Source organism: Ciconia boyciana, chromosome 1 (genome assembly GCF_034638445.1).
Source record: "Ciconia boyciana chromosome 1, ASM3463844v1, whole genome shotgun sequence".
NCBI lineage: Eukaryota > Metazoa > Chordata > Aves > Ciconiiformes > Ciconiidae > Ciconia > Ciconia boyciana.
Genome location: NC_132934.1, coordinates 167,487,487 through 167,512,417, shown reverse-complemented (window position 1 = coordinate 167,512,417; position 24,931 = coordinate 167,487,487).

Genomic DNA, 24,931 nt, shown 5'->3' with positions numbered 1-24,931 from the left:
TGCATTTCATCTTCCTTTTCTGCTTTTATACCAGTCCTAGGAAAACATAGTGTACTTCTGTAAACACAGCCTTGTACATATATATGTTACTAAAATGTAGCCTGAAAACACTAGCTCTATTTGAATATAGCAGAGCCACTTTCGAATGAGTTTATGAGCTATCTAAAAGTCTTTAGTAACTCCAGCTAAACATCACTGATGCTATTCCACTTCTGGTTCAGCAATGAGGTGTTACTGTAACAGGTTGTGACCCATCTCTGATGTGGAGTGTATGGAGTATTTGTGCAGTGAGGAATGTCCCGTATTTGGAGATTTTATTTCAGAAGTTTTCTCAATAAAATCAGCGGAAAGTTAAGAAAGATGCCATGCGACTGTTGTTGAAACATAATGTACAGTATACTACGTAAAAATAAATAACAGAACAGTTCTTCTTTTCTTAAGAGATGGTATATGCCATAAAGTGAACAAAATACAAACTAGTGTTCTTGTAATAAGGGAGACTAATACTCAGCAAAGACACTTCAGTCTCTCTCTCTAAATGTATTCCTGCAGGAAAACAGTTGTGTAATCAAACAAATTTAGAAAATAGCTTATTTAATTTGTGCAGTGACTTTTGGAAATAGAAATTTAGTACGAGCGTTGAAATGACTTGGTTTATCCCCTTCTGAAACTACTGAAAAACTGTGTTTTTATGAATTGAGGAGAGAACTTGAAAGGATTGGATTAATATTAAGCTGATGCAAAATCTCTATGCTTGATATAACTCCATGACGGTCACTTACTTCTTTGCTTTTCATTTAGGAAGGTCAATCGCTACTTGGTTATTTTAATTATCTGTATAAAGCCACTTTGTATTGAACAAGAACACTTTTCAAGTTTGTTTTTCATTTGAAAAATACTCAAAGGTTAAAAAATAGCTAGCAAATGGGCTGCAGAAATTATGAAATAAAAAAAAAAATCATTTTTTATATTATACATATACCTCAGCTCAAGCTAACGATGCTCATCTGATATCTTTTTTTTTTTTTTGTTATAATGATATGTCTGAACAACTGGCATAGATAAATGTCCAAATGGGTAACTCCTCTAAATCAGGAGGCAATAAAAAGCTTTATCCTGTGCAAGGACATTGTTTCTTTACATAGACTCTGATGAGCTGAACTGTTAATGCATTTTGGACTTGGTTGGCTGCCAAGGTCAAAGCATCATTATCATCAAGCTGGTTTAGCTCAGCAGCCATAGGGAGTATTAGGGAGGCTGTGCAGAGGTGTCAGTCTGGTGTTATAGGAACACTTCCTTAAAGAGAAGTGCCTCAATTGGTAGGTTATTCTCAAAGTAGCACTTACTTATGTGGTACCCTGTCCCTTTTAAAGACACAAGTAATTCAAACAGAATACGTGTGAGAACCATCCCTTCAACTCAATTTCCAGACACCTAGGAGAGCAAATGTACAGGCAACATTACTAACAAGACTGGACAATTTTTCAAGAAAAGGTGATCACATGTAAAATCCTACGTACAGGGATAGCCATACATATTCTCTTTTGAAGCTGAGAACAAACTCCATGGATAAGACAGGGCTACTCTTGGAAAAACTACAATTGCTGAGACAAAAAATAGAGAATTAAAAGAAACTTGTTTTTTTCTCCACACCTAATGTAGAGAGTCCCATAATTCACTACCTGCTCTCCCTCCACCCCTACTACTGAGAAGAAACAACAACCTCTCTGTGCTGCTTGAATTCCATCAGGGTATTCTGCTACCAGAGGCCCCAGGAAGCACAGAGGAGAATCTGGACACACGGCCAGTTAGCTAATGCTGAGTCGTAGAAGATATGCAACTGCATCTCTTTTCTCTTGTATTCTATAGTTATTTTGTCCATATTGTTTTCAGTGATGATATATTACTTATGGTATGGTGCATGGAAACATACAGAGAGGATTTTACAATCACTGTTTACTTCTCTCCTACTTTTATGAGAAGTAAACATGGGTGTCAGAAAGGCTATTTGAGTCAATTTATCATTGAGTAATTCTGTCTCTGACTGAGGTGTGTTATTTAGTCTCCAAGTTAAATATGTTTTTTAGCTGCTTGAATACTCACAGACTTTCAGGTATCATGGTGATGAAAACAAGATGAAAGATGAATTGTTACAAGCCAAATACATTGATTTATAATAGTAACTGCTGGTGGAAATCAGCACACCACTGTATACTCCCTTCTATTGAACTTTTTATTTTATGTTGGCATATATGTATGCAATACATTATTTCACTTTTTTAAAAAGTTTTGCATTTGATTTCATGCAATTCAGTTTCACGAGGAGCAATTTCTATGAAGTTTGCAGATGTTTTTACAGGGTGGTTATTTTTTTCCTGTTGAGCTGTTATTCCCATTTTAATTGCAGACCCTATATGCCCTCTGTTTTCCTCTATGTTGAGTTCCTATTATAGGAAGACCACTTCATAAAAAGGTGCAATGCTACATTCTTGTGGCACCTATAGTACTTCTTGTAACCCAACAATAGCACAACTGTCTTGTGATACACTTGCCTTTGTCATGTTTTCCTGTGTTTCTCCTTGCTCATTCGTGTTAACATCGCATCGTCTCTGCTCATTTAGTTTACTTACAAACTATTTTAAATAGGACCCATATTTTTCTTTCTAAATGTTCATAGTGACTACAACACCTAGATCTGTTCTTTTATAAAGCCAGTAGAGATCTATCGCAAATAAATATTCACAATAATGATAATACAGCTGTACAACTGATTGGATAATGAGTTTACTTAACAAATCATCAGAGTTACTCGCAAAGTTGGCTGTGAACTTTGCAACTCTTTGGCCTTAGTCTAACTGCACAATTATAGTATTGCTACATTACTGAGACGAGCTTGTTTTTTCCCTGAAAATGGGTAATATTTTGCTAATACATTCCAGTTCTTGAGTCTCCAAGACTTTGCAGAAAAGGCAACTAGAGGCCAGGAAGGATAGTGGCAGCTTGGATATCTAGCTGCTGTATAAACACCAGCCTATAAACACTAAATTTCTTGGTCTTAAAATCAGTCTGAATCTCACCCATATATATTGCCAATATGTGCCAAAAAAAGATAGAAAGAAAAAATATAATACTATAGAGGTAATACTACTGAGGTAATGTTAACCTCAGGAAAATGAATCACCTAAACTAGGCATTTTAGTTATGTGTATCAATGTAGGTGGATAAATGAAAACCTATTTGACAATAAGAAAAGGAGTTTTGTGGGCAAAAGACAAAAAATTCCTGTTTCCTCCTTGTTCTTATGTTAGGAAGTCCTTTCTGGGTGTTCTCTCACTGACATTAGGGAGAGCACACCAGGTCTACCATGAGTGGAGAAGTCAAACATTCGTATCTCAGATCAATATATGCTCCAAACTGAGATGGTCTGACTCAGGCTGCATGACCCACATAGCCCAATCACAAAATACACTTTTTCTTACATTCTCTTTTTCCCTCTTTTCCCCCACCTGAGTTCTTTCCTTTTACCACTGTAATACCCTTCCAAATAAGCAGCCCACTTCTTACCCTTACCCCATTGGCTGTGGTCTTGCTAACTTTATAACCTTATGGAGTGTTTACAGAACTCTTGCCCTGATAAGTTCTACCTTGGTAAGCAATTATGTTATGCTATTAATTTCCTTTTGTTATCTGTAATGTTTCTTGTTTCTGCCATTTCTTGTGTAGTTTTCTTGTTAGTGTAGCTACAGGTCAGGATTGTCTGTCTGCACACATACCTTACCACTTCAGGTATGGCCAAAGTAAGCAGAGAACAGTATAAAAGAACGAACTTTAGCAATCATGTTCCCTTTTACCTTTCTTTGGTGTGTCAGTCATTGCTGCTTTAAATTCTAGCATCTTCAGTGAATTTTTACTTCACTCTAGTAATATCAGCAACGTGGTATCCCAGCATCCATACTGGCACATGTAATACCTCAGCAACGTCTTCTTGTACTACAAGTGGATCGTCTCCATAATTCTTTTATCTTCTCTTATTACATGATAGATACAGAAGCATCTGTTAGTGGACTGTATGTTGTTTTTTGTATTGCTACTGATTTTCACTTTTTGCTGTACTGAGGTAAGAACTCAGCCTGAAGCAATTTGTTTCCTTTAAGTCAGGTCTCACAAATGTGTTAAAAAACATTGTTATTGTGTAGGCTCTGTTGCTTATGCAGAGGTGAACTCTGTTGTGCATAATAGAGGTTAAAGTTATAATGAAGAATTAGATTCAGATTCAGACATCCAGTTGTAAGCCTCTATACACGAGTGTGTACATCTGGTCCAAGTGTCTAGACTCTCAGTTTCATCAAAGAAAACCCAGGATTTGATTCAGTTGCCTGATTAAATGGCTAGTACTATTACTGACACCAAAGTATGTCCCAGACATTTACATGGGTTTGGCAGATACAACATGGGAACTACAGGAGACCTTTACCCTTCTGGAACGTTTCAGTTTGAAGCTAGTAGAATATTCTCTTCAGCTCATCTTAAAATAGATACTTTCGGTCTATTGAATCATTTTTCAGTCTCTACTGACTGGACAAGCTAGGAGCTTACTTCAGTTGTTAAGCATATATGTCTAATATTATTTAAGATTTTTCAGGATATCAAGCTCCAAGCTGCTACTCAGGTACAGCAAAATTCTCCCATATGTTCTCTTCCATATCGTGCTGCTCTATGGAGATATTTAAAATATTCTAGGAAGCTGCCTGTGCTTAGACAACAGATTTCCTCTGACTGTAACGGTAGCTAGCCATATAGCTCAGGTATGCACCCTTACCTAAATGTAAGTATATACTCATTTGTGGACACCAATTCAATTCTAAATGTCAATTTATATAGCCCACACCTACAGTGACCCTGATATTATACACACTCCCAGAACAGCTTAACAGCTATAGATTGGCTGCCAAATTTACCTATGCTGAAACCATGTAAAACCAAGCTGATAGCTGCCACTTTTGCTCACCAGGGGAATGGCATAGTATGTAAGGAAGCACCTGGTCCTGGGGTGGTTGACCGGTATGGTTTTTCTGCCCCGACACTTTATTTCCCTTCATCTTCTGCCCTACTTCAGCTAGAGCAGTAGGCGCAGCTCCCTAACACCCAGTATACTTGTTCAGCTCCTTCTCCCTTTCCCTCCTCTGACAACAGGAGGACTGCCTGCTCCTTAGATTCTCATCCTTTCAGGAGTTTCACATTCTGTTTTGTCAGCACAGCTGAGAAGCCTGAGACACATCCTGCAACTGAACCCTTACTGTAATAGAATTGATGGTGAATTAGCATGGCAGAGAAACTGAGCATTTTATAATGATTTTTGAATGGAAAGTTTACAGTCACTGCTTTCTTCCATAGCCTATAGGTTTGAAAACGTATATGCCCATAAAACTTATCAAACACCATTACAAAAAAAATTCTTTAAATTAAAAAGTTCAATAGGTTAACTGGTGATGTGTTTGTCTTCTCAAAAGAACAATGCATTCCTTTTGTTCCTTCAGAAAAGTACAATAATATATACTTGCAATAATTACCTGAAAAGCCATATTGGATTATTACATTTTATAAGCTATCCCAAATTAGAAACATTTTTTAAATGGAAAGAGAAAGAAAAGTAACAAATTCAGAGTCACTGTATAGCTCTCTGTAGTTAAATATTTTCTAAGAAAAACTAATGGGGCTTTGTTTCTTTTTTGTGTTTGTGTAAAAATTACTCAGTTTTCTGATCAGAGGAATAAATTCCTTTAATTATATTCACAGTAAATAGAATGTCATTCTTTGTTCAGTCCCACAGAATGAAATACTCATTCGAGGTGTAAGTACTGCTCAGTGTTAATAAGACCATGGTCTTTAGTGAACACTTCTGATATATGCAATAACAGTTTTAAGTGAAAAAAATCTGCATACAAAAGAACAGAATAAAATACTACAGTTATGCCATTTTTATTTTATTTCCTCATAATTACTGTGTAAAAAAATCTGCTTTATGGCAGAGCAAAGAAGTATGCATTCTTTTACATTATTTACCATTTTTGTTCACAGTTTTATGTTAAATGTTGATATTATTGAATTAGATATTTTCACCAGTGGCATTTCAAATGCTTAAATATTCAAATTGCATGATGGTAATAATATTGAGAACATTAAAAAAGAATAGCCAAAGCTCATATCTTGGTTGGTTTTTAGTTATTTTAAACAGAGAAAAAGCAGTATTCGGTTGGTTGAAAATTAAAATTCTTAGTTATTTCTTTGAATCCCATTTTGTAAAAAATGAGAAAGTGTCAAAAGCAAGTATGAAGACTCTCAAAGTGTTTGTGTTTGAATGTCATCATCTCCCTACAGTTTAGGATAATCTTTTGGCAGTTCTGTGGACTGAAAACAAAGGATTTGTCTGAAGAGATTGAAAACAAAGGATTTGTCTGAAGAGATATCAGCAGTCAACTCATGTCACATGAAAACATTATTTTATATTTTAATGATAGTACACAAAACGCTGTGAATGAAAGACAATTTTAGAAATATATATACACTCATGCTTTGAAAAAATACCCTATTTTGATTCTGAAAGAGTTGCAAGTGGATTAACTAAGTGGAAAACATTGTAGAAGCATACAGCAAGCTAAACAGACTAATATTATCTGAAATGAATTAATAGACCTGTCTTTCACTGCAGCATATTCTTTCATACTCTGTTGCAGAGAGGCAAACTTTACTGTATTTGCCTCTGTCTCAGGGATATATTTTTCTGTTTTGGTTCAGCTTGATTATTTCTCTGAAGAATTTCACTGCAGTTACTGGAAATTAGGTTCTCTGCAAGTCTTTCTGAGTTGTGTTCTCCAGAAAGAAAGCTGGAATGTATAAGTATCCTGATAAAGTTTAATTATTTGCAGTGTTGAAGTAATAGCTGATATGTATCTTTTATATTATATTACTTACACTTCTAAATAAGTAATGATATTTAATTTGCAAATGTGACACACAAAACTTCCTTATCTATTAAATTATACCTGGAGGCAAGGCAGTGCATATTATGAAGAATGTATTGCAATCTAAAGGCTTCAGATGTTAGCATTCATTGAACAGATGTACACAAAGTCCTTGACTGTGAAATATTTAGAAAGCTTTATTAACACCTACAATTGAATACAGTAACTACCACCATGTCAACACTATGAATCGATCTCTTAAGATGTTAATAGCGCTTTTGTTTACCCTCCAAACATCTGGAATATTTAGCAGATTCAGACACTCAAAACCAGAAATCAGCACGCTCAGGTGCTGCTGTCTCTTTCAGCTGGGCAGCTTTTATAACACAGCTATTAGCTTTAATATTCTCCATCTGTAGTGGCACAGTCCATCTAGAACATATAAATTATTTAGAAAATTCATCCTTTCTCATTAGTTTTACATTAAAAAGTAGTTCATTTAGACAATTAAATTACACATAACATTAATGTTGTGCATTATGTTGGAGATGACTGCATTGAATTTATCAGTCTATTTTACCTGGCAGACAGAAACATAACATTAATGACATGTGCCATTCCGTAGACATTGCTGTAAATTATAAGGTGGAAATGAGTCAGTAAAAGCAAACATTCAGGAACATGGAAGAAACATTTATGCAAGTGTTTGAGAATGTCTTGAAGGTAATTTGTTAATCACATTTGGTTTGATTTGTGTAAACACATATTACCCACTTTGGAGCTGCTGCAAAAGTTAAAGGAGTTGCATTGTTTAATCCTAGATCACAATACAAATGGAAATACAACTCTCCTACAACTGCCAAAAAACAGTTTATAAGAAATACTCAGTGAAGAATCCTAAATGCAAAGATCATATATGACCAATTGTGAATTATAGCAAGCATTGACTTCTTTTAACTTTCTTAATATAATTTGAGATGAGAACAAGTTTAGAAAGCACAATTATTTATTAACTAACTAACATTATCAGAAAAATATTTCTATTGAACATGTAACTATTTTTGTGTATTTAATAACCCCAAGTTCAAATAGGTTAATGCAAATGTTCATATTATGGCACAAATTGAACGAATTAACTGATGATATCAACTTGGACATTATAATATTAAGAAAACAGAAGGCAAAATAACAAAGATTAATTACATTGGTTAACATGAAAATTATTCCTCGTTGACTTGTCCAAAGCAAGACAAAAATTGTAACTAGATTCCACCTGCATATGTGCTGGGTAAATACAGGATCTCATTATTGTCTCCAACTCCTCTTCACTTTTTATATTGCACAAATTTTATGTTAAATTAGTCTGTTTAAAGCTAAAATTGTTCTTCAGCTCTTCTGCGAGGTGCATAGGCCATTACAGTGTGCTGGGATTAAAAAAAAAAAGGAAACAAATTAAAAAAAAAAAAAGGTTTGTCTCAAATAATTGAGACTACTTGAGGTAAACTGTAAGAAAAATCAAGAGTTGAACGAATTTCACAAAATTTCTCATACCTTAGATAACAGAGCCATGCCATGGATAACATACCCTGAAGCCCTGCTTCTAACAGAAGGCTGGGCCAGACAGTCCCCAGAAGTCCTTTTGAAACTAGACTTTTCTACAATTTTCTGAAAGCAGACTTTTTTGTTTGTTTGTTTTGAAATTATCTACATGTTTCCTGGTATATTTATGCATAGAAACCAAAGCTCTACCAGTTCTCCATGTATTATTTTTTTCCTTGTTATCTCGGTTTCTAATACTACCTTGTATGTTCTTTCCGGCAACTAAGAATGGCTCCCACTTCCACTTTTAATTTAAGTTCATAGAGGAATGGGCATACACTTTGGTGACAGAACACTTTCATGTGTCTCAGAAGAGGAATATACAGGAAACAGGAAGTTTAGGGAGAAGAGATGGATCAAAGATGGGTAGGGCATTTTCTCTTTTTCCAAGTGGTACAGAAGTCACTGGTTGCTTCTTTTTGCATTTTCTGTTTCTTAAAAGACAAGTTCCTTAAGTTTATGTTGACAACTGAAAATTTTCATTTATGCAGTAGCTCTGCTTTTTCTTCTGTTTTTTTCCCTCTACTTTAGGTATGAATAGAGTGGGTAACTCTGGTCTTTTAGCAAGTAATGTATACTTTTCAGGAATAAACAATATGTAATAGAGCTTTACAGATAATTCTTTTTGAATTTTTGTCATCTTTAAATAGATGCTTTAGGGCTGAGGTTTTTTTGATATATCACTTTTTTACACCTTTCAGCTGCTTTACCTGAAGTAAACAATTGGCATCTCTCTTATAATTGCTTTTTATGTATTATGCCAAATGAAACCAGAAAAACTATTCTGTCAGACTGACTCCTAGGGGAGTATGGAAATTTTTAGTAATACTATTCCCTCCATAAACATCAAAGTAGAACTTCTTTTGTTTTGCAACAGATTGAAATGTAGCTGAGAACTGAACAATATTTTTATTCCAATAATCTTCTGGCAGAATCTTCTGTTCAAAATCTACTATCTTGATGAATAAGATAAAACATAGATGCAATGTGTAAAACATGAAGATGCACTAAAAATATATTTTAGCATTGTGTTTATGCTGCCAAATCAGCACTCAAAATCCATTGTTTTTGCTGGGCGGATTGTATTCTGCCAGCAGAATGTTTAAAAAACATAGGGTCTACACTGCATTAACATTCCTGATTTTAGAACCAAAGTTTCCAGACTTAAAGAGGGATTCATCTGATACCATAGATATTTACATATGAGCTAATTTCCAGGGCCTCTTCTATAATTCCTGGGCAGGGGGAAAAAGTCATTTTCACTTGATAAAAGGTAAATGTATACTGTACTAATGAATCCACCCTATAAATGCCTGTATTTCTCCAATGACAAGGGAGTTCAGATGTCAAATTTAGCTGTTACTATACATATTCAGGTATCTCAAGTTAAATGAGCTGAGTATCAGTTTTTGTTCCTATATTACTGAAACCAATTTTTTAACCTTTTAAATCTTCACATAGTTTGCATATCTATATGCAAATATGGAACTAATTAAATAGAGCAAAGAAGTCTTACATTAACTAAGAACTATGCAGACAAGGATCCTTTGCATATATTGTTGGAATACTGAGGTGTGCCTCTGTAAGAGGTATAACATTTTTCTCAGCATGATATAGGGCATGACAAGATACTTTATTGTTCAACAAGAAGTACCAACAGGAAGAGACATATAAGATACTTCTCTGACATACTCTGAAACTTACTGAATTTGAAATTATTCAGGATCCAAAAGAAGAAGCGAAGTTGTCATGGGCGGACAGTGTGGGAGAGGTGTGTGTGAATATCTGTGTATATGCATGTGTGGAGCACATTGTGTAGAAAACTAGACTGAATTTATATAATGATTTATTACACATTTTGTCTCATTTTATCTTTTTTTTCCCCCATATGGTTATGCTATTCTTTATTTACTCCCACTTTTGTTTCCCTCTTTTCACTGTTTGAAACTGTCCTTCCTCTATTTTGACTTAGCCAAGTTGCTAGTTTATTGCACTTGTATACTTTTGATGCATTTGGATAATTTGGTCTTGTGCTTTCTCTTCAAATAGTGTTTCTGTAAGAAAGATCTCCTTAAACTTTTTTTACCTTACACTTAACTCCCATGTGATTTCTGTTACTATTTCCTGAGTTTACATATGACTGCCTCCTTGAAGACCAGTGTTTTATGTTTACTAATATTTCTTCTCCTCATTTTAAGGTTCATAAACTCCATAGTTGCTCTTACTGAAGTTACATTCTGTCTTCAAATTCTCAACCAACTCATCCCTGTTAGCAATACAAACAACAACAAAAAAAGCCACCAACAACAACAAAAAGAGGGTAGTTTGTTTCTGCTGTGTTTCTTATCCAGCAAATGTTTTTCTAAATTTTGTAATCTGTAACAGGCGATCCTTAATACATCCTTCATGCATCTTTGAAATATCTAGGTCAATTTACTCATTTTTTCCTGTAGTTCAAAGTGATAGAACTTGGTTGTTCCTTGACTTCACTGTTTTCATCATTCTGAGTATAACCCATTGTGACAACTAAATTGTTATTACTGTCAGTACCATCCAGCACCATCAGCTATCTTAGACTTTGTGTAAATATGTCCTCCCTGCTCACTGGGGAAAGCCTTAACTGTGCCACTTTTTTTGTCCATCTGATATGTTTAGGTAACACCAGGAAACTTAATGAGAAACTTGAAAGGTAAAAACTCTGGAGATTACTACCTGCAAAAGAATTAATCTTCTCTGCAAGAGGTGTAAAAACACTGTGAAACCCAGACGATTCAGACAAGTTTGTATATTCTTCAGATTTGGGACTATGAAACTCAAGGGTTTATAGAAATGAAGCTTCTACAAAGAAGTAAATACCAACCACATATAACAATGATGTAAGCACTATATATCTTCAAGATGCACCTATATATGAATCATCTATGAAGTCTGAAGAGCAATATCATCTCTTGCAGTGATTTGAAAACCATAATTGTTGCAATGTAAGTACAGGTTTTAAAATTGGTTCCAGATTCAAGGAAGTATGAAACATTCAAGTTGTCTGTGTAGAGTAAAAGTTCTTTGAAGTTTGTACTTTAAATGGTACATTTGTTGTAAACATAAACTAGTGATAGTGCTTCTATCCCATGTAATGCAAATAAATGTGCTACTTGCAGTCAGTTCCTTATTGTTCATCTCATGTTATAATAAAAGAGAAGAAAGAAATTATTGCAAATTATAAATATTGGCTTTATTGGATGGAGTAATTTCTTATGGTTAACAGTTGATACCATTCTTACTAGAGGCAGTATGTTAGGGGATTAATATCGAAACTGAGTAATAATTAGGGTCATATAACCAATATTTCTATTAAAGATTTTACTTTTGAGGAACTTCAACATAAGGAATCTTTCTGCCAAGAAATGAGGTACTGAAGAGAGGACTTAACAGTATTTTACTGTACTTAACAGTAAATAACAGTATTTTACTTAACAGTATTTTGCAGATTACTTAACAGTAATAGAAAGGGAATAGTAGAGGAACTAGAGATTGTGACCATGTGTTGATAGGAAGACTTGTGGTAGGATTTTCAAAGGAACACTAAAGATTGTGAAGAATCTATGGAAGCAGACTTTGTGCCAATTTCATACAGATTTTAATCTGAAACTCATATTGGGTTCTGCAGGGAAAATGGATCTGAAGTAAGGTGCACAGAATTCACGTATTCTTGGTTTATAACATTCTAGATAACTGCTGAAAGTACAGGAAGGGTATGACATATTTAATCCTAAAGTAGGAATCTAAAATAGTTCAAACTAATCTGTTTCTCTCAGTAAAATATGAAGGGATCTTAGAACATCTAACTCATATGTAGAAACTTGTACTTGTAGCCAATTAAAGTTGTGTAGATAACTCCCAGTGTCATTGACTGCTACTAATCTTCTATGGTTTTGGGATCCCTTAGAAAATAATTATATATTTACTTTTTCCTTCTACTTAAATAAACTGTTTTAGATTTTGTTTCTTTGTTAATAATTGCCATTTACTTGCCATTTGCCTTTGTTTCACTCAGAATTAACTTTAAGTTTTTACCATTCAGGGATGACTTTGATCTGTTCCTGGTTGATTACATGTATTGCTATTCATTTACGTAGCTCGATATTAATTTGTTTTGCTTTGTAGGCTTCCTTTCAGCTGCAAATTTGTGACCTTTCATTTACCTTCTCCAAGGCTGTAGTGGCAGTGCTACTACCCCTGATTTCCCAAATGCACTTATCCTCACTGCCTTGCACCTGCAACCTCCAACTCTGCTATGGATCACTGCTGTGTCTGTTTTGCTGGATTTCACTAGGGAAACAATAGTCATTGATGTGTGAATCACCCTTCCTTCCCTTCCTTTTCCACACCTGCTTTGCAGCTTTTAATTTGTTAATTTGTGCTAGATAAAAATAGAACTTAGTGGAAAATATTAGTAGATAATAACCTATAAGATATCCAATAAGTATTACCCAATGATACACACGCACGAAGCTTAACATACAATTAGCATATTCAACAACTGCACCTGATCAAGTGTGCACCCATCAGTAGCATAATAATGAGTGAAAGCATAATAATGAATTATAAGAAAGTTAGAACAAGTCCTGAAGACATTATGCAGTTACTATGAAAAATGTATTTTGAGAGGAAACTCTATATACTTGAAAGTTTACCCAGAAAATGCATGTCTGGGGAGATGTGTTGCTTGCCTTCCAAGCTGGTCATTAGGAAAGGTTTTTATTTTCTCTCTCCTTTTTATTTTTTATTATTTTTCCTTCTAACACACTTTTACTTTTCACAACTAAAAAGATAAACTAGGAAACTCCAATTACTGTTTAGGAATTAGATAGCATTTCTTCTACTGCTGTTGCAGTCATCTCAATCTCACATGAATTCTTCAAATTACAGTAAATTGTGGTATCTAAAATAGTATGGAGTTAATGAAGAAAATCAGAAGTGGAAAATATTTCAGATAATCACTGTAGTGAAGTCAAAATAAAATTAAGACTGTAATAGTATCTTCTTGAAATCTATATTGTGACAATTACAAAATTCAAAATTACGTAAGTACTTTTGGCACTCAATAAAGATAAAAGGGCTATTCTTAGGAAGCAGATCTAGCAGCAGTAAGTGTTTACACAGTTCATTAGAAATCATGAAGAACTCAAAATACTTTGAAAAAAATACTTTTAAATATTAGGCTGGTATCCAGTCTATATAAAATCCAGCTGGTTTAGGACTTAAGCACCTAAACACCACATGTCTTCCAACAGCATCAAGGGCTTTTCAGGACTATTGAAGCCTATAGGTGACAAAATTCAGGGCTCTTTCAGTCACCTAAAGAGGCCCACACCCACTGGAGACGTTCTAGGGTCTGCTGAACTGCTTTCAACTAACTCCTGGCCCAGAAGGCATCCCATAAATCATACATCATTACATACCTGCTTTCCTTACATAGATGTTATGGACACTTTAGGAAAATAACCTGGATATCCTGAATTGAGTCTCTGGTGAGTCAGTTACTTAAATTTTGGCATGTAGTATCATTTCAGATGTTGCAGTATATTTGTGACTTTTGTGCAGTGATGGCAGATAAGACACAGTATCTGTGAGAGAGCTATGGAGTTGTCATATCTTGAGGCCATTTGGGATATCCTGATGTAAGTTATTTCAGAAGACAATATTTAAGTAACTGACTTAAGTGTCTGCTTTTCATTTACTATCACAGACACTTAGAAATCTAGCTCCCAGACACCTGAATGTAGGTATCTACATATGGAACTCACCAGGCCACAGGATACCCTCCGGAACAGCATTCTCCAGCCTCATGAAGCTGTTCCACTGCAGCCAAGACTGCAATTCTAAACCTATATCACTAAATTAGGTAGATCCAGGGAACACTCATGGGAACTGCAAATTGATTGTACATTTAAATTGTTAGAACATCCCTGTTTGTGACAATTAGTACTAACGTAAACAGTTCCCAGGTGTGGTTTTGAATTGTCATGTGCCAGAAAACATTCCCAAGAAGCAGTCCAAATTTTTCTGAAAAGTGGGAAACTTTAATATGGTAGACATAATGTTTTTCCCTGCCAGTTGGCTTCAGTCCCAGAGAAGAATTCTTGACACATTGAATTTACTATTTCAAATATAGCTCTGCATTCTTGTACACTGTTGTGGTTTAGCCCCAGTCAGCAGCTAAGCACCACGAAGCGGCTCCCTCACCCTCCCCCCTCCCAGGGGGATGGGGGAGAGGATCTGAAGAGCAAAACTAAGAAAATTCGTGGGCTGAGATAAGAACTGTTTAATAATTTAAATATAACAACAACAACAGCAACAGCAACAGCAACAACAACAACAACAACAACAACAACAACAATAATAATAATTTGTAATGAAAACAAAAATAACAAGAGAGGGGGAGAGAGAGGGAAAAACAAAAAAAACAAGTGATGCAACCGCTCACCACTCTCCAACCGATGCCCAGCCAGTGCCCAAGCAGAGGTATCTGCCCCCCAGCCAACTCCCCCCATTTTGTATACTGAGCATGATGTCATATGTTATGGAATAGCCTTTTGGCCAGTTTGGATCAACTATCTTGGCTATGCCCCTCCCAGCTTCTTGTGCACCTGGCAGAGCATGGGAAGCTGAAAAGTCCTTGACTAGTGTAAACATTATTTAGCAACAACTAAAACATCAGTGTGTTATCAATATTATTCTCATACTAAATCCAAAATACAGCACTGTATTAGCTACTAGGAAGAAAATTAACTCTGTCCTAGCCGAAACCAGGACATACACAAACAGAGGACAAACAAAAAGGGCCTTGTGCTCACCTAGAGATGACTGCAAATCTGAGAAAGATTTGGGGTAGCAGGTGTTCATTCCATGACTGTTTGGTTTTGGGTTTGGGTTTGGTTTTGGGTTTGGTTTCAAATCCAAATTGATTAACGTAAAATGCTGCTCTGGAGTACAGCCCATGTCCATCTATCATGTTAGATCCAGGCTTCTGCCAACATTAGCATAATATGTGAAGTTATCTATTGATGGTAGGCTGTCAGGCAAAAAAAGGAAAACAAAACAATAATCTATAAAATCAACTGGATAACCCTCTAGAGGAATTACAGTCAATGAATATGTAAATTTTCCAAACAAGTGTTTCCTCTGCAAGTCTTGACTGGAGCTAAGGACCTCTATTGTCTGAATAGTTCCATACCTGATGCAGACTGGATGCCTTATCCGCCCTGCCTATCTCTCCTCTCCCACTTTTTCAAAATATCAGTGAAATGGTACCTATTTTAGGAATCTATATTTAATGGGTTATATTCCACTAATTTTACTTAAAACATTCTTTTATGAACACTCCTATAGCTCTTGTCCTGGTTTTCTCCCTTCAAAATTTCACTGTAATCAGTCATTTGCAAATTGTACTGAGTAAAATGTGAAAGAATCTAAAAGCTTTCTTTTATTAAAGTATCTGGGAGAGTTATGATTTTAAATTTCTCTCCCCCTTTATTTTCTTTTCTTGAAAAACAAATAAACCTCTCTGTACTTTGAATTTTAGAAATCAACTACTTATATCATTATATAGGATCACTTATTCTCCAGGTGATCCTTCTTTTATTTATTTATTTTTGGCATCCAAATAATAAAATATGTAGGAACTTATTTCAGCCAAAGGTCACATCCATCAATGTTTACCAGGACACTTCCCTCTTCAAGCATCTTTTTTATTTGCAGCAGCCTAAACAGGGTTCTTGATACACCTTCTCTCAGAACGTACATCCTGCTTTACCTCCATGATCTGAGAATGCAGTTTATCACATTTGACTTTTTTTGCCACATGCTGATAATGTGAAGGAAGGCAGAGGATTCTTAGTTATGATGAGTATCCCAGATGCATCTGTATATGTGTTCAAGGGAAGTCTGTCTGCCTTGTATGTCTGTCAGCTGCAAAAAGAAAATGCTAAACAGACAAAAAGCACACATGCTGAGTCTTTACAGGGCTGAAGAATTATTTCCCAGGTTGCAGCCACAAACAGCTGAGGTTTTCAGTGTAGCAAGGAACTGAAAACATTTGACACCTGACACCTTAAATGTCTTTGTCATTAAGGACAATTACAAGAAAAATATATAAATTTGTTGGGTTTTCTTTCCTCCTACCATGTCTATCTTTTTGCATAAAGGTTATTTTGGGGTTGGTTTTCTTTTTTTTTTTTCACATTGACCTGTTCACATGTTCAAATTATCACCTTGTCCATCCATTTATTTCTGAAAAACCCAAAGAAAGTCATACTCATGTTGGTCAAACAGGTGAATAAAATTATATTAAATTAAGTTAGTAGTATTGCGAAAAGAAAACAAGTATCCAGAGATCTGTGTGGTTTTGCATATTGAAACCTATACATTCATTAATCTATTTCTATTATGCTCTGGACCAGTTCAATCTGGTATGTTATAATAAAATCAGCTGCTGCTGCTACTTGACGTCTTACTGAATATCCACATCTACACTCGTAGCTCAGAGTTATGGAAGAAGATCAAGTCATGAAAAAAAGACCTAGAGTCTTTGTTTTGAGCAACATACAAAGTAACAGAGTGGATAAAGGCACATAGTGTAAGTTGTCTGTGACAGAACAGGGAATATGAGTGATTCTAGTTCAAGCCTATGCTTGGAAGGTTTGATATGATTTGAAAATATATGATGTCTGGTCCTAGTATAAGAGGTATTACAGACATTTCTTGATTTAGAAAATCAGAAGATCAACACACATTACTCAGGCTGCTGGAGCTAATGGTAGATCCTGTATCAAACCAAATTCTACTTGGCGTTATTGATCTGTGCTGTAGTTGTCTGAACTCCAAGCTCTTAAAAGCTTTTGCTTTTTACCTTTGCCAGGGTAGTGAGGTAATAACTGATTAGTAACAGCTGAAGAAGGTACTACTTGAGTGTAGCAGTGAAGATTATAAATATCAACATATTTCTTAAGATTTTGTGGCAATTTTTGTTTCTAAAGTCAACGTACATTATAACTCATCCCAGATCCAAACACTGATATAGTTCTCCACATAATTAAAGTCCTTTCACCTTCAGAAATAAATCACACTGAACAGCTTTTATCAGAACTAGGGCTGTGTCAGAGAGTAGGAAGTACAGGCTATGCTACAGGTCAGCTGGGAGCTGAGAGTAACCCAAGCATAGGCAGTGGAAAATTATATTTTATAAAAAATTAAGTTCTTCTTTTGGGGAAAAAAATAAATTCCAATGAGCTTCTTGACTTAAAGATTTTGAAACAAATATAATGTAATTGCCCAGCTGTGATAGAAAAGTATCTGTTTAAAATGCTAACTATTTTAGCACCTAAAAATAAACCAAGCAAAGACTTTATATTTACTTAAATATTTTGAAATATTTTGAAGATCTTTTTTAACAAGAATTTTCATAATGGACTCTTTCACCCTGTTCGAACTGTCCAGTTTTCTAATATCTCTGAATTTATATTACAAATTCAACTTTTGTTCTATAGAGCATACCCCTTCCTAGTATCTTGCACAGTTACTTGAAAAAAAAACCATATAAACTAGGGTTCACTTAGTGAGAAAGGATTATCATTGGATTCCATAAAAGTGATAATAATAATAATAATAATAATAGAATTCTAATACCTTTTTTTCTAGTCAATTCATTAATTCTCATAAATGGAAGCCTTACAAAGATCAGTGAGACAGATGAAAAATTCTGAAAATTAAACACACAGTACTAAGCAGCTGCAGCTTCATGGTGCTTACATTTGATTTGCAAAACATGTTTCTGTCAAATTGAGGAGTAGGGCTATACCTAGGGTTGTTCTCAAGCTTGCTGCCATGGGCATCTTTACTGAAAACACTTAATTCAATCTCTGGTAGCCATCTACACATGTTTTAGAAGTCTGGCATTGGATGGATATAAACTTTACTTCACTGCTGAAGATTAATTATTTCTAGGGTGGGTAAAAACTAGTGAGTGCAGCTATCTTTGTACGTAAAGAAGTCTACTATCTCTATTCCTGACACCTGGCATTTATGCATTACTCTTAAACTCTTTGGCGCATACATCGGACAAGCACGGAAGAAAGACGAATAATCTACACAAAGTTCTCAGAATACCTTAAATGATAAAAAAGTGTGTGGGAACAAATAAACCACCCTAAATTAGACATCTAAAAATTAGACATAAGGCTGAGCTAGACGCTACAGGCTCCATTTATAAAAGATAAAGACATGCAAAGGTTTATTCCATTTAAAAGCTGGTATATAAGACAGGTCAGATGAACGATCCCTTACCACTGAATATGAAATGGGACATGATTTCTATGCAACATCAGTACTACACAGTTCAGAGAGTAACTCCAATATGTATTGAAATCTTGCTCCCACTACGGTGAAATCTCACTGTTTGACTTCATTACAAATATACAAGTTGATGGGCCAGTGACACATATTTCTGTGTCTATATAGTACATATATTTTGCTGTAGAGAATTGAGTTTGAAAAGAGTTGTCACCTGAGTTGGGTGGAAAGTAAAGTTCTCTATATAGGAAAAATCTGGGTAGAATTGTAGCCATTGTTATTTAATTCCGTGTTACAAAACACATTGTGGAAAGCTACAATAAACTGTAGAAAATTATTGTTAATTGTAAGATACAGGCCTGGAAAATAGATATTTTTATAGAACATGGCTTTTAGCTGTATAAGAGAAGAGAAGAGAAGAGAAGAGAAGAGAAGAGAAGAGAAGAGAAGAGAAGAGAAGAGAAGAGAAGAGAAGAGAAGGGAAGAGAAGGGAAGGGAAGGGAAGGGAAGGGAAGGGAAGGGAAGGGAAGGGAAGGGAAGAGAAGAGAAGAGAAGAGAAGAGAAGAGAAGAGAAGAGAAGAGAAGAGAAGAGAAGAGAAGAGAAGAGAAGAGAAGAGAAGAGAAGAGAAGAGAAGAGAAGAGAAGAGAAGAGAAGAGAAGAGAAGAGAAGAGAAGAGAAGAGAAGAGAAGAGAAGAGAGGAGGGAGGGGAGGGAGGGAGGGGAGGAGAGAGAGGAGAGGAGAGGAGAGGAGAGGAGAGGAGAGGAGAGGAGAGGAGAGGAGAGGAGAGGAGAGGAGAGGAAAGGAAAGGAAAGGAAAGGAAAGGAAAGGAAAGGAAAGGAAAGGAAAGGAAAGGAAAGGAAAGGAAAGGAAAGGAAAGGAAAGGAAAGGAAAGGAAAGGAAAGGAAAGGAAAGGAAAGGAAAGGAAAGGAAAGGAAAGGAAAGGAAAGGAAAGGAAAGGAAAGGAAAGGAAAGGAAAGGAAAGGAAAGGAAAGGAAAGGAAAGGAAAGGAAAGGAAAGGAAAAGAAAAAAGGCAAGGCAAGGCAAATTTGGTGTATATACACGTTTACCTGTATGTATATGAGAAAATGGGCATGTACTTTTTGTTATAGTCCCTTTCAAACTAATGTTAGGAGTAGAATATTGTGACTAAATAATATTAGACTAATTCTTCTACATTTGACAGAAATATTCTCTGAGAACTTCAAATTGATGGATCAAATTGATCTAGCTGCTCTACAGGAAAGCTGTTCCTACATAGACAACTACAAAATTTATATATTGGGTTTGCATGGCAAGATTTTGGTAGTGGGGGGGCTACAGGGGTGGCTTCTGTGAGAAGATGCTAGAAGTTTCCCCGACGTCCGATAAAACCAATGCCAGCCAACTTCAAGACGGACCCACCACTGATCAAGGCCAAGCCAATCAGCGATGGTGGCAGTGCCTCTGTGATAATATATTTAAGAAGGTGGGGGGGGAAACCTGTGCCACTGCAGCCAGAGAGATGAGTGAGAAAATGTGAGAGGAACAGCTCTGCAGACACCAAGGTCAGTGAAGAAGGAGGGGAAGGAGGTGCTGTAGGTATGGGAGCAGAGATTCCCCTGCAGCCCGTAGTGAAGACCATGGTGAGGCAGGTTGTCCCCCTGCAGCCCATGGAGGTCCACGGTGGAGCAGATATCCACCTGTAGTCTGTGGACGATCCCACGCTGGAGCACATGGATGCGCAAAGGAGGCTGTGACCTCATAGTAAGCCCGCGCTGGAGCAGGCTCCTGGCGGGATCTGTGACCCCATGGAGAGGAGCCCACGCTGGAGCAGGTTTGCTGGCAGGACTTGTGACCCCGTGGGGGACCCACACTGGAGTAGTCCATTCCTGAAGGACTGAACCCCATGGAAGGGACCTACGCTGGAGCAGTTTGTGAAGAACTGTAGCCTGTGGGAAGGACTCTTGTTGGAGAAGTTCATGGAGGACTATCTCCCATGGGAGGGACCCCACGCTGGAGCAGAGGAAGAGTGTGAGGAGTCCTCCCCCTGAGGAGGAAGGAACGTCAGAGACAACATGTCATGAACTGACTGCAACCCCCATTCCTCATCTCCCTGCACCACTGGAGGAGGAGGAGGTAGAGAATTTGAGAGTAAAGTTAAGCTCAGGAAGAAGGGAGGGGTGGGGAGAAGGTGTTTTAAGATTTAGTTTTTATTTCACACTATCCTACTCTGATTTGATTAGTAACAAATTAAACTAATTTCTCCAAGTTGAGTCTGGTTTGCCTGTGATGGTAATTGGTGAGTGATCTCCCTGCCCTTATCTTGACCCATGAGCCTTTTGTTATATTTTCTCTCCCCTGTCCAGCCGAGGAGGGGGAGTGATAAGAGTGTCTTTGGTGGGCACCTGGCATCCAGCCAGGGTGAACCCACCACAATTTATTACTTGCATTTCATTGTGAAAGTAAAGTACAGTACTAATAAGATCTATGGAGAATCACTGCAATGTTGCAAGTATCTATTTGTGCTGGACATTCTTAACACCCAAGAATCATTGTTGTTGTCCCTGACTTGTAAAATGAAGACTCCAGTTTCTTGTTATGAATTCAAAACCTATTTAAAAAAAAAATTCCTTTCCATACATTTTAACTTCTGCTTTCCAAAAAACAAAAAAAAAATCCAGTTGACAGGGGATTTTTACTTACCTTCTGTGATGATACAAAAAAGAAGAGGAAGATATTTCATCCTTGACCAGAGATGGGCTTTATCTAATCAATCTAATTGCCATTCCTTAGTGTATAGGGTTACATACTGACTTTAACAGAGAAACACAACATATCTTTATAGCTGTGAAAAAATACAAGATAGGTTAATTTCTTCAAATAGTAAAAAACTATAAATGCTAAATCCTTTTCAAAAACTATACTTGAAAAATTATATTTTGCATTCTGAATCTGGTATTGTTCTGAATTGCATGTTTATCAGTTTATAATATATGTGGATATTTCATTGAGCAAGGACATGAAACACTAATCTAACATAGCAGTAAGAGACATAATAAACCCCGAGGGAATTACTATATTACTGTCATCAAGAAAAGGTGACCAAGCTACTTCAGATATATTAGTGTTAACTTCTGACTTACTTAGAGTATTGCCATTAGCAACAAGTAAATGATATGTCAACTAGGGTGAGAAATATGTGGCAATATGTGGAGATTCTTTAAAAAAATAAAAATAAAAAAGGCTCTGAATAATTATACAGAGTATTACATTTTAGTGAATGAGAATTTTAGTGAATGAGAATTTTAGTGAATGAGAATTTTGAATTCAGTATAAAATAATCCAACAGAAATTGTAAGTTATATAATTAATCTATAAATTATATAATCTATGTCAGCATTATAGTATCATGAATAATAAGCTACTAAAGAATTCTTTTGCAATTTTTTAAATAATGCTTGGTATCTAGAATTAGAAACTGCCTTTCATTTAAATTGTTTACAAATAGACCAAAATGTTTTGAGACCATCCAAGCTAAACAGCTAATTACACTGATTTCCAAATGGCTCTTATCCCTTTTAAAATAACATGAAGACTACAGAAAGTAAGAGGACAACATCTACATTAATTTCCCAGGGAGAAAAGTCAACACTAAAAGCATGTGGAAGTTGTGATTCAGCCTTTGTTCCTGCTTTTCCTTTGGACCACACAGAAAGAAAGCTACAATAACCTTAGCATGTCTATTGTCTTTTTTGTTTGTTTTCTGCTTTGTCTGGCATGTTGAAAAAGAATCAGATTCAAGCCTTCTCCCTGCCCACACATCAGCCTGCTTCTTCAGCTACAGAAGAATACAACAGGTGGCCTTTTTCCTGTCCTCCATAATATTGGTGTAATAATATATGTGCAAAGCACAAAATATCTTGCAATTGCAAAGCAAAAAAAAAAGCAGGGCTATACCTGACTTTCACACAAGGGAAATTCTCTATTTGCCATCCATGTCTTGAATTTCCTGCTGCTAGCAATTACTTTTTTTGTCCAATTTGTTTGTTTGTTTGGGTGGTTGGTTGGGTTTTTTTGTTTAAATGTTTGTTACTTGCTGTTTCAAAGTTCTTACCACTTTTGCAGTTAAAAAAAAAAATAAAACCACAGTTGCTTATATCCTGACTGGATCTCGACATTTCCTATAGACAGAAGTAAAATTGTAGAACTGTGATTTATTCTTACATATATATACATATATATGTTTGTGTGTGTGTGTCTGTGTAATATGTTTCATATTTTACTTGAATTTGGTATTATATTTTTATTTTTGTGCCTGACTTTTCCTACTTCAGTGCATGATACCATTAAACTACCTTGCAAGCAGCATTTCACAGTACATTTTTTTGCTTTTTTTTCTGTATGAATTTAAGGTACTGAGTTAATTTTTAGTAAACAATTTAAGAAATCATCTTGCAAGAGTCTTTCGTAAAATAATTGAACTAGTGGCTTTGTAAAATTTTTTCTCTACCTTTCTTATTTCTCTGAATTCCAAATCTAACTTTCAAATTAAATCCATTGAACATGAATTGACGATATGATATCGGCAGAACTTGTGGCTTCAACATCTTTAAAAGTCAACGTGAACATTGGTCTGGATCTAGCAAATAATTTACATAAATTACTGTGATGTAATCACTCACTGTAGAAATCAGCAATTTCTATATACTATGAAAGTTAAAACTGATATATATACACACACATACATATGTGTGTGTATATATGTACATGCTTATGTATGTATATGCATATGTACATACATACATATGCACAGAGAGAGAATGAGAGACACACAGATTTTTCACCCTTCCAGAGCTCTAATTTCCCCACATTCAGGACACATAGTAGTTCTTACATTTTTCTTTAATCTCCAACAATAATGGAATGATTTTAAAAATTTAATTCATATCTGGTTTTCTAGTTATAAAAAGATAATAGAATTAATTTAACCAATTATTCCAAGAACTTGGGATTTGCACTTCAGGTAAATACAAGTCTTTTGTAATGAAGAATTTGGTACAGACTTTCTAAACTTATAAATAATATCCTGAAATTTGTTGAACTGCTCATTTTCTTTTCTGGATATGGTCACTTGTTCTATATTGAGCTATTTTGGTTTGTTTGTGCTTTAGTATTTAATTTTTGTAAGGTTTGGGGGTTTTTCTGTGTATTTTAGCCAATATTTTTTACTTGTTCATAAGCAATAATATGGCAATTAGGTGCATTAATGATCAAGTGTTTTCCCAGAATTGAATTTTTTTTTTAGAACCAATAATTCAGTTAATGCATTTAAAATAAAATGTTTGGAAAAGTAGCTTAATCTCCACACTATATTGTAATGTCTCCTGTGCTTAGCATACCCCCAATTTCTGTTAATATGGATTAGGTGTATATAACAGTCCGTTGGTGGTGATGACTTTTCTCCTTCCTTCTACCCAGTCCTTCTGTGGAACTCATACAAGGAAACTTTAAAAAAATGGTAATATAAAGCATTTTAGAAATAACCGTTGAAAATATCTATGAATACAATTATTTTGGTCTGAGGTTGGAGAATTAGAAGATTTTAATCCTTTATAATTTCAAAATTATTGGCCCAAATACCCAGCCATATATCACTTTCCCCATCAAAATAATGATTAGGATGATATATTCTTTATTAATCATTGTATAAGGCAGGAAAAGGAAAATAATTTGTGTTACAAGCAGTTTTCAGTAAATACATTCACTGAAGTGTGTTATATATAAATGACAGCAGAATATGAAATGAGCTAGCAGTGATACCTGGTGCAGAAAATTGTAGTTTAAGAAGTAACAGTGATAACTTGGTGGGGAAGAAGATTCTTGTAATTGTAATATATTTCAATTTTTACAAGAAGCCAAGGGAAAAATTAACAACATTGTCTTTCAAACAGCTTCACAATTCAAGTAAACTATGTTTCCACAATAAAGATATAAGAATGAGAAATTTGAGTTAAAATGTGCATTTGTTACCAGTTCTAAGTAC